Below are 7846 nucleotides of genomic sequence, written 5' to 3'. Positions count from 1 at the left end.
CCTGTGTTAAGGCAATGGCTGGGGTTGTCGGCCCCTCAGCCATTGTCGCGGCCTCTAAGATGTACGGCCGGGCCGTATTCTTTTTGAAGGCCGAGCGGGCGGTCCACCTCGCCCTGGAGAGGGGGCTCACGGTGGGCGGGACGTTCCTGGCGGTGAACCCTTTGGAGGCCACCGCCCATAAGATCATCATCTCGAACGTCCCGCCCTTTCTACCCGGTGAGCTCCTCCTCCCCCACATCCATCCACTGGGGGAGGTTAGGTCCGGGGTGGTGCCGATCCTGCTTGACCTTTGGGACCCCTCCCTCCGCCATGTCTACTCCTTTTTGTCCATTTCTCCATTTGTCTGCCTGACCCGGGAGGAGGTCCTGGAGGGAGGGTTTAGTATTCGTTCCACTCAGCCGATTACAACCCGGAGTTCTTTTTCAGTATGCCGGGGGACTGGGGCGACACCCCAATGTTCGTGTCCCTGTGCGGCGGCGGCGAGGAAATGGTCCACTCGTCCTCTCCGTCCCGGCCTTGGACGCTGGACATCCCTGACCTTAATCCGGAGGTTGTACCGGACCTGGGGGGTGTCCAAGCGTCTGGGGCGGAGCGGGGGACTGAGTCGCCGCTGCACGCGGGCCTGCAAACCGGGGAAGCTGAGCCCGGGGGGAACCCCTCCTCCGCCGATCCTGGGGGTGGGATCGGGGAGGGGTTGGGGCGAGTTGGCGGCTCCGTGCCACCCGCCGTACGTCCTGCGGCGGGGGACTCGGAGTCGAGGGGCGACCGCCCTGAGGAGGTCAGCGGCTCGGTGGTGGGCACGGGGGCACTTTTGGAGTCTGCCCAGAGCGAGGCGGGGTCTCCCTCGTGCCTCCCACCGAGTCGTCCCTCGTGCGGATTCACTGTCTGGAACACGGTCGCCTCGCGATGCTGCTCCCCAACCCCCACCCCACCCTCACCCCCCCCCCCCCACCCCACCCCCCGCACCCCCCCAACCCCCCCACCCCTCCCCACGCCCCCACCCCCTCCACCCACCCCAAACCCCTCCCCACCCCCCCACGCCCCCCCCACACACCCCCCCCCCCACACACCCCCCCCCCACAACCGTAGGATTCACTGGTTCACGGGCTCTGAAGACTGCCCCTTCTGCGGCCTTGTGGAGTGCGTGGACCATGTCTATGTTGTGTGTCTTAGGCTGCACTCCCTTTATGTTTTCCTAAAGAACCTTTTGTTGATGTTTTGTCTGCACTTCAGTCCCACGCTCCTGATCTACGGCCACCCGGTGCGGAGAGGGGAGGGTCGGGATGGCGACCTCCTCGTGAACCTGCTCCTGGGCCTGGCGAAACGCGCCATTTACCAATCCAGGCTGCGGGCGATCGAGGGGGCCGTCCATCCTGACTGTCTTCCCCTCTACCGCGGCTCCGTTCGTGGCCAGGTGTCCCTGGAGAGGGAGCATGCGGTGTCCACGGGCGCGGTTGACGCTTTCCGCGCCCGTTGGGCACCACAGGGGTTGGGGTGCGTTATCGACCCTGATAATCACATTTTAATTTGATGTCTTTAAGTTTCCTTTGAACTTTAATTTCTGTTCGGGCTGTTCCCCCTCCTTTTGGGGAGCTGCCCCTTTTAATTTGTCCTGACTTAATTTGGCTTTGTTTATTTGGTTTGACCTAAAAAGAGGCCAACATCTGTGAGTAAAAGACTTTCTTTTCTCTCCCTTTCCATTTCTTTTCTCATTCTGGGGGAAATAGGGGACTTGCAGCAACTGAAGGGAAAGGAAGTGAATCCAGGGAGGCTGCAGACTCTGGAAAGGTTGGCCCAGGTCTGTCTGTCTCTCTTTTTTAAAGACATTGACATCCTTTGCTCCCTCAGCTTGACTCATTTCTTTGTCTGGATGAAGCATGGTCTCTTTGCTAATGTTCACAATTAAAGGGATGTTTTCTCCAGGAGATGGCTGACATTTAAGGGCACACTGAATTAATATTGTGCACATTCATGACCTGGACACGTCAGACTTATGATCAATAGAATCATAGAATCCTACAGTGCAGAAGGAGGCCATTCGGCCCATCGAATCTGCACTGACCACAATTTCATGGAGATTTACAGCATGGAAACAGGCCCTTCGGCCCAACTTGTAAATGCCACCCTTTTTTTTAAAACCCCTAAGCTCGTCCCAATTGCCTGCATTTGGCCCACATCCCTCTATACCCATCGCATCCATGTTCCAATCTAAGTGCTTTTTAAAAGACAGAATTGTACCCGCCTCTGCTACTACCTCTGGCAGCTTATTCCAGACACTCATTATCCTCTGTGTGAAAAAATTGCCCCTCTGGACACTTTTGTACCACTCCCCTCTCACCTTAAACCTATGCCCTCCAGTTTTAGACTTCCCTACCTTTGGGAAAAGATATTGACTATCCAGCTGAGCTATGCCCCTCATTATTTTATAGACTTCTATAAGATCACCCCTCAGCCTTCTATGCTCCAGAGAAAAAAGTTCCAGTCTATCCAGCCGTTCCTTATAACTCAAACCATCAAGTCCGGGTAGCATCCCTGTAAATCTTTTCTGCACTATTTCTAGTTTAATAATATCTTTTCTATAATAGGATGACCAGAACTGTACACAGTATTCCAAATGTGACCTTCCCAATGTCTTGTACAACTTCAACAAGACGTCCCACTTCCTGTATTCAATGTTCTGACCGACGAAACCAAGCATGCCGAATGCCTTCTTCACCACTGTCCATCTTGTGACCTCATTTTCAAGGAGCTATGAACATGTACCTCTAGATCTCTTTGTTCTGTAACTCTCCTCAACGCCCTACCATTAACTGAGTAAGTGCTGCCCTGATTCATAGAACATAGAACATTACAGCGCAGTACAGGCCCTTCGGCCCTCGATGTTGCGCCGACCAGTGAAACCAATCTAAAGCCCATCTAACCTACACTATTCCAATATCATCCACATGTTTATCCAATGACCATTTAAATGCCCTTAATGTTGGCAAGTCCACTCCTGCTGCAGGCAGGGCATTCCACGCCCTTACTACTCTCTGAGTGAAGAATCTACCTCTGACATCTGTCCTATATCTATCACCCCTCAATTTAAAGCTATGTCCCCTCGTGCTAGCTATCACCATCTGAGGAAAAAGGCTCTCACTATCCACCCTATCTCATCCTCTGATCATCTTGTATGCCTCTATTAAGTCACCTCTTAACCTTTTTCTCTCTAACGAAAACAACCTCAAGTCTCTCAGCCTTTCCTCATAAAACCTTCCCACCATACCAGGCAACATCCTAGTAAATCTCCTCTGCACCCTTTCCAATGCCTCCACATCCTTCCTATAATGCAACATAGACGGGGAAACAAAACGATCAATGATTCTCTCTACCCCAGTTCCACAGTGAGTGGGACAGGGACAAGCAGCAGGATCTTACCACGCACTCTCCAATCACCCATCCGCTGCCAGCAGAAAGCGGCAACTGCAGCTTCAATCAGCGGCTTCCTGCCCATCCCTGGGACACAGGATACTCCAAACGGTGTGAAACATAACAATGCACCGACCAAACGCTCATCAAAAAGTTGATCGATTATAGTGCGCTCACTGAATATTCAAACAGCATTTACACAATACCCGAGTAAGTCACAAACAATATTTTTACCAACTTTCCAAAACTTTTCAGTCATAAATTCGTTAATTTGACTGAAAAGCTGAGTGTTGTGAATCTGGAAATGAGCACTGTGGGATTTCTGTTACCCAGTGAATTGTTTTCCATTGTTTGTCTGTCAGATTTGCAATTCCATTTGTGTTGTACAGTGAAGAGAATCTCATTTCAAAATGATGAGAAAACCAGGAAAATATTAAATACTGGAAGAAATCCTGAGGGAAATGGGTCACAATGTTGGGAAGGCGGTGCAGCTGTGAATTATGTTATTTGTGATTGAGTGGAAAGTATTATATCCTGCGGGATTCTGCGGGATCAACATAACCAAAGAGACTTATATAGAATTGTAAACGCTGCGGTCATGCTGTAGTTCTGGAACAGGTTTTGCAGAAATAGAATTTGGGTCATTGACACCCTGGTTTAGAATATCTTTAGCAGCTGTTTTGTCAGTCTCTGTGGCGCAATTAGTCAGCGCGTTCAGCTGTTAACTGAAATGTTGGTAGTTTAAGACCACAGCAAGAGTTTTAACAACACCAGGTTAAAGTCCAACAGCTTTATTTGGTAGCTAATACCATTAGCTTTCGGAGCGCTGCTCCTTCGTCAGATGGAGTGGAAATGTGCTCTCAAGCTAATGGTATTTGCTACCAAATAAACCTGTTGGACTTTAACCTGGTGTTGTTAAAACTCTTGCTGTGTTCACCCCAGTCCAACGCCGGCATCTCCACATCAGTTCAAGACCACCCAGAGACGTAGTTTTCACTGTTTTGACCTCATCAGCATTCATAGGCAAACAGTTGCGGGTTGGCAATGGGCCCGGAGGTGTCATTAAATATATAAGAACAAAAGACCAAAGAAAATTACAGCTCAGGAACAGGCCCTTCGGCCCTCCAAGCCTGCATCGACCATGCTGCCCGACTGAACTAAAACCCCTTACCCTTCCGGGGACCACATCCCCCTATTCCCATCCTATTCATGTATTTGTCCAGACGCCCCTTCAAACTCACCATCGTATCTGCTTCCACTATCTCTCCCGATGAGTTCCAGGCACCCACCACCGTCTGTGTAAATAACGTGTCTCGTACATCTAAATATCCATCAAGTGTTACCGGTTGGAATGTTATCCGGTGTTATCAACATTCTTTAATGCATATTGATTTCAAACAAATTACACGTAATTTAAATTTGCTTCCATTATCCCATTAAACTTAACAATTAGAATCAAAACATTATTTAAGTTTATTCATTTATTATTCATTATTAGTTTCACAAATCGCCTTACATTAACACTGCAATGAAGTTACTGCGAAAGTCTGAGATTCCACAGCCAGGGAAAATAATGTCTCAGCATACGCGCTATCAAATTCATAGAATGATAGATTCCCTGCAGCACAGAAGGAGGCCATTCGGTACACCGAGCCTGCACCGACAACAATCCCACTGACGTCAAATCCCTGCAACACCACGTATTTAACCTGCTAACCCCTCTGACACTGAGGGGCAATTTATCATGGCCAATCACCGAATCCACACATCTTTGGACTGTGGGTGGAAAGTGGAACAACTGAAAGGAAAGCCGCGCAGACACAGGGCGAACGTGCAAACTCCACACAGAGAGTCACCTGAGGCCGGAAATGAACCGTGGTCCCTGACTATCAGGCAGCATTGCTAAACCCTGAACAACTGTAGCAATACTTCAAAAACTTCAAAACTTAACTCCGTGTTGAAGGCTGGAAGGAGAGTGTGACAGTGGGTAATTAGCAGTGTGCACATTCCTGTAATCAGTTACTGGGAGGATCAGGAAGATGAGATATCTGGATCTCTTTATACTGTCATCTCTAAACTCCATCTCCTCTCAGTACCGTGTGTCTTACATTCCCTGCCCCTGCTTTCCAGGTATAGCTCGGGCTCACTACTTGTCTCTGTCTGCATTAAGCAGCTAATTGACCCTGGGAGCTGGACGGTCAGAGGAAGCTGGAGAACTGAAACAGGAAGAGAAGCGACATGATAGTGTTTCGTAAATGACCTGTATCACTTGCTCTCCGTGAAGAATGCCTACCGTGTGTTACCTTGTAAGTTTCACAGGAGCCACAGTGATGGAGTTGGTGGGTTTTGGAAATTGAAAGTGTCACATGGCAGCTTGCGGGACTATTTCACCTCACTGTCGATTTCATGTTCCAACTAACAGAATTCGCTGGTTTCATTGGCTGAAGCAGTCACTTGTGTTCGATCTGAACATTAAGCTTTGAAGGAGAAACATGCTCTGGTGAATAAAATGACCAAAATAACATAAAAGGCAGGTGGTCCATGTATAAATTAGTGTCTTAAAGAATTTGTATCAACTTCCCTGATGGTCTAGTGGTTAGGATTCGGCGCTCTCACCGCCGGGGCCCGGGTTCGATTCCCCGTCAGGGGATGTCAATTTATTGCTATACCCTGAACAACAATCCCGCGTTACTTCCGGGTCAGCACCAGTTCTATCGCAATTAGTACCAGGGAGGTTTCTTCCTTTGTGTCTGAATTGGAAATGTCACATGTCAAGAATTTTTAAAAAAGCGATGGACTGGAAAGCGCTGACGATAGAGATGGTGATGCGGGGTAGAATTTGGCTGACAATGGAGTGGATTTAACTGTTTCCACTGACACAAAGATCTTGCAGATCTGGGTCCAAATCTCGGGCTCAGTGACAAGAAAACCTTTAATCGAATTAAACAGCAAACTTTCTGACCTCCAGTGAAATGGAGGCAGTTTTCACTCAGAAACCAGTAACGGTGAGATTAGCAGCGCGGGATGGAGAAGGACTCAGTTTGAGTGGTGAGACTGCTGGTGGAATGGCGAGCTGGAGTTCAACCAGAAATGCAGCAAAGTTTAAAAACAATCGCGCTCAACGTGGGGCTGGAACCCACGGTCCATTAACGGTGATAAATTCATGTTGTTCAGCAGAATTACCACAACATAATTTAATCACAGGTTGATACTAACACTGCCCTTTGAATGCAGTGGGCTGCAGTAAAATTGAATGCAGTAGAACACCGACGCGGTGGGACAGTTGTTAGAACTGATGCCTCACAGCGCCAGTGACTGAGGTTCAATTTCTCGGGTTACTGTATATGCAGAGTTTTCACGTTCTCCCCCTGTCTGCGTGGGTTTCCTCCTGGTGATCCGGTTTCCTTTTCAAAGATGTATGGGTTAGGTTGATTGGCCATGGTAAATTGACACGAATGTCAACGGGATTAGCAGAGAATATGCCGCGGGCCGGATTGTGTAGGGCGGACTCGATGGGCCGAACGGCCTCCTTCTGTAGTGTCGGGATTCTATGAGAATATAGCACTGTTCATTTTGACTGGAGGAACCAAAAGCGGCAATGTAAATATAAATTGCTGTGGGTTATTGACGGTCCTGTGGAGTGGGACGCAATTTTCTCTCTGCTGTTGAAACTGGCACCAATATCACTCCTGTTTTCGATCCAAGTAATTCCAACTCCACTGAAATCATATGCTGCAAAATCACAATAAATCTTAACTTCCTGACCGGGAATCGAACCCGGGCTGCGGCGGGGAAAGCGCCGAATCCTAACCTTTGACCACCAGCAAAAGCACCTGCAATGGTTTTAATTTATCCTATCCTTGCTAACTTGACGCTTTGTTTCTACGACAGGCTTTTTTTGTATTCCAGGGACAAGTCTGTCTGACAAGTGCCTCTTGATATAAACACGTTTACTGTGGATGCTGGAATCTGAAACAAGAACAGAAAATGCTGGAAAATCTCAACAGGTCTAAAAGCCTCTGTGAAGAGTGAATGGAGCTAAAGTTCATAGTCTGGATGACCCTTCGTCAGAGCTGAAGACAAAGAAATTTGGACGAGATTTATACTGTAACGGAGAGGGACATGGGTGTGGGGTGGGTAACAAAGCTGTCACATATAAATACAAGAACAAAGGCAAATTAAATGGTGGTCGTCATGGTTAAGAAGGATGCTGCTGGCTGCCCGTTAAGAGATCAGAATGTGGAAATAGCAGGACAAAGGAAATGTAAGAGACGGCCCGAGTGGGGTGGAGGGAGAGGGGGCAACGCGATGGAAAGTGAAATTTTAAATAAACAATGAGAAAGTGGAAATTAAAACAATATATAAAAGATATAAAATAATAAATAAATGAATAAGTTAAAATGAAATAAAGCAAAATAAATGGAAATTGGATGAAGAT

At 48.1% G+C, this 7846-nt stretch overlaps 1 non-coding gene across 1 annotated transcript; it reads left to right on the top strand.

Moving 5' to 3' along the window:
- Window positions 1-5986: 5986 nt before the first annotated feature.
- trnae-cuc (transfer RNA glutamic acid (anticodon CUC)) lies at window positions 5987-6058 on the top strand. Its single transcript has one exon. It is a non-coding gene; the product is annotated as a tRNA-Glu (tRNA).
- Window positions 6059-7846: the final 1788 nt, after the last annotated feature.

This window comes from Mustelus asterias, unplaced genomic scaffold, assembly GCF_964213995.1.
Source record: "Mustelus asterias unplaced genomic scaffold, sMusAst1.hap1.1 HAP1_SCAFFOLD_551, whole genome shotgun sequence".
NCBI classification, from domain to species: Eukaryota; Metazoa; Chordata; class Chondrichthyes; order Carcharhiniformes; family Triakidae; genus Mustelus; species Mustelus asterias.
Note: the sequence above shows the minus strand (reverse complement) of the source record. Positions and strands in the feature narration are given on the sequence as shown.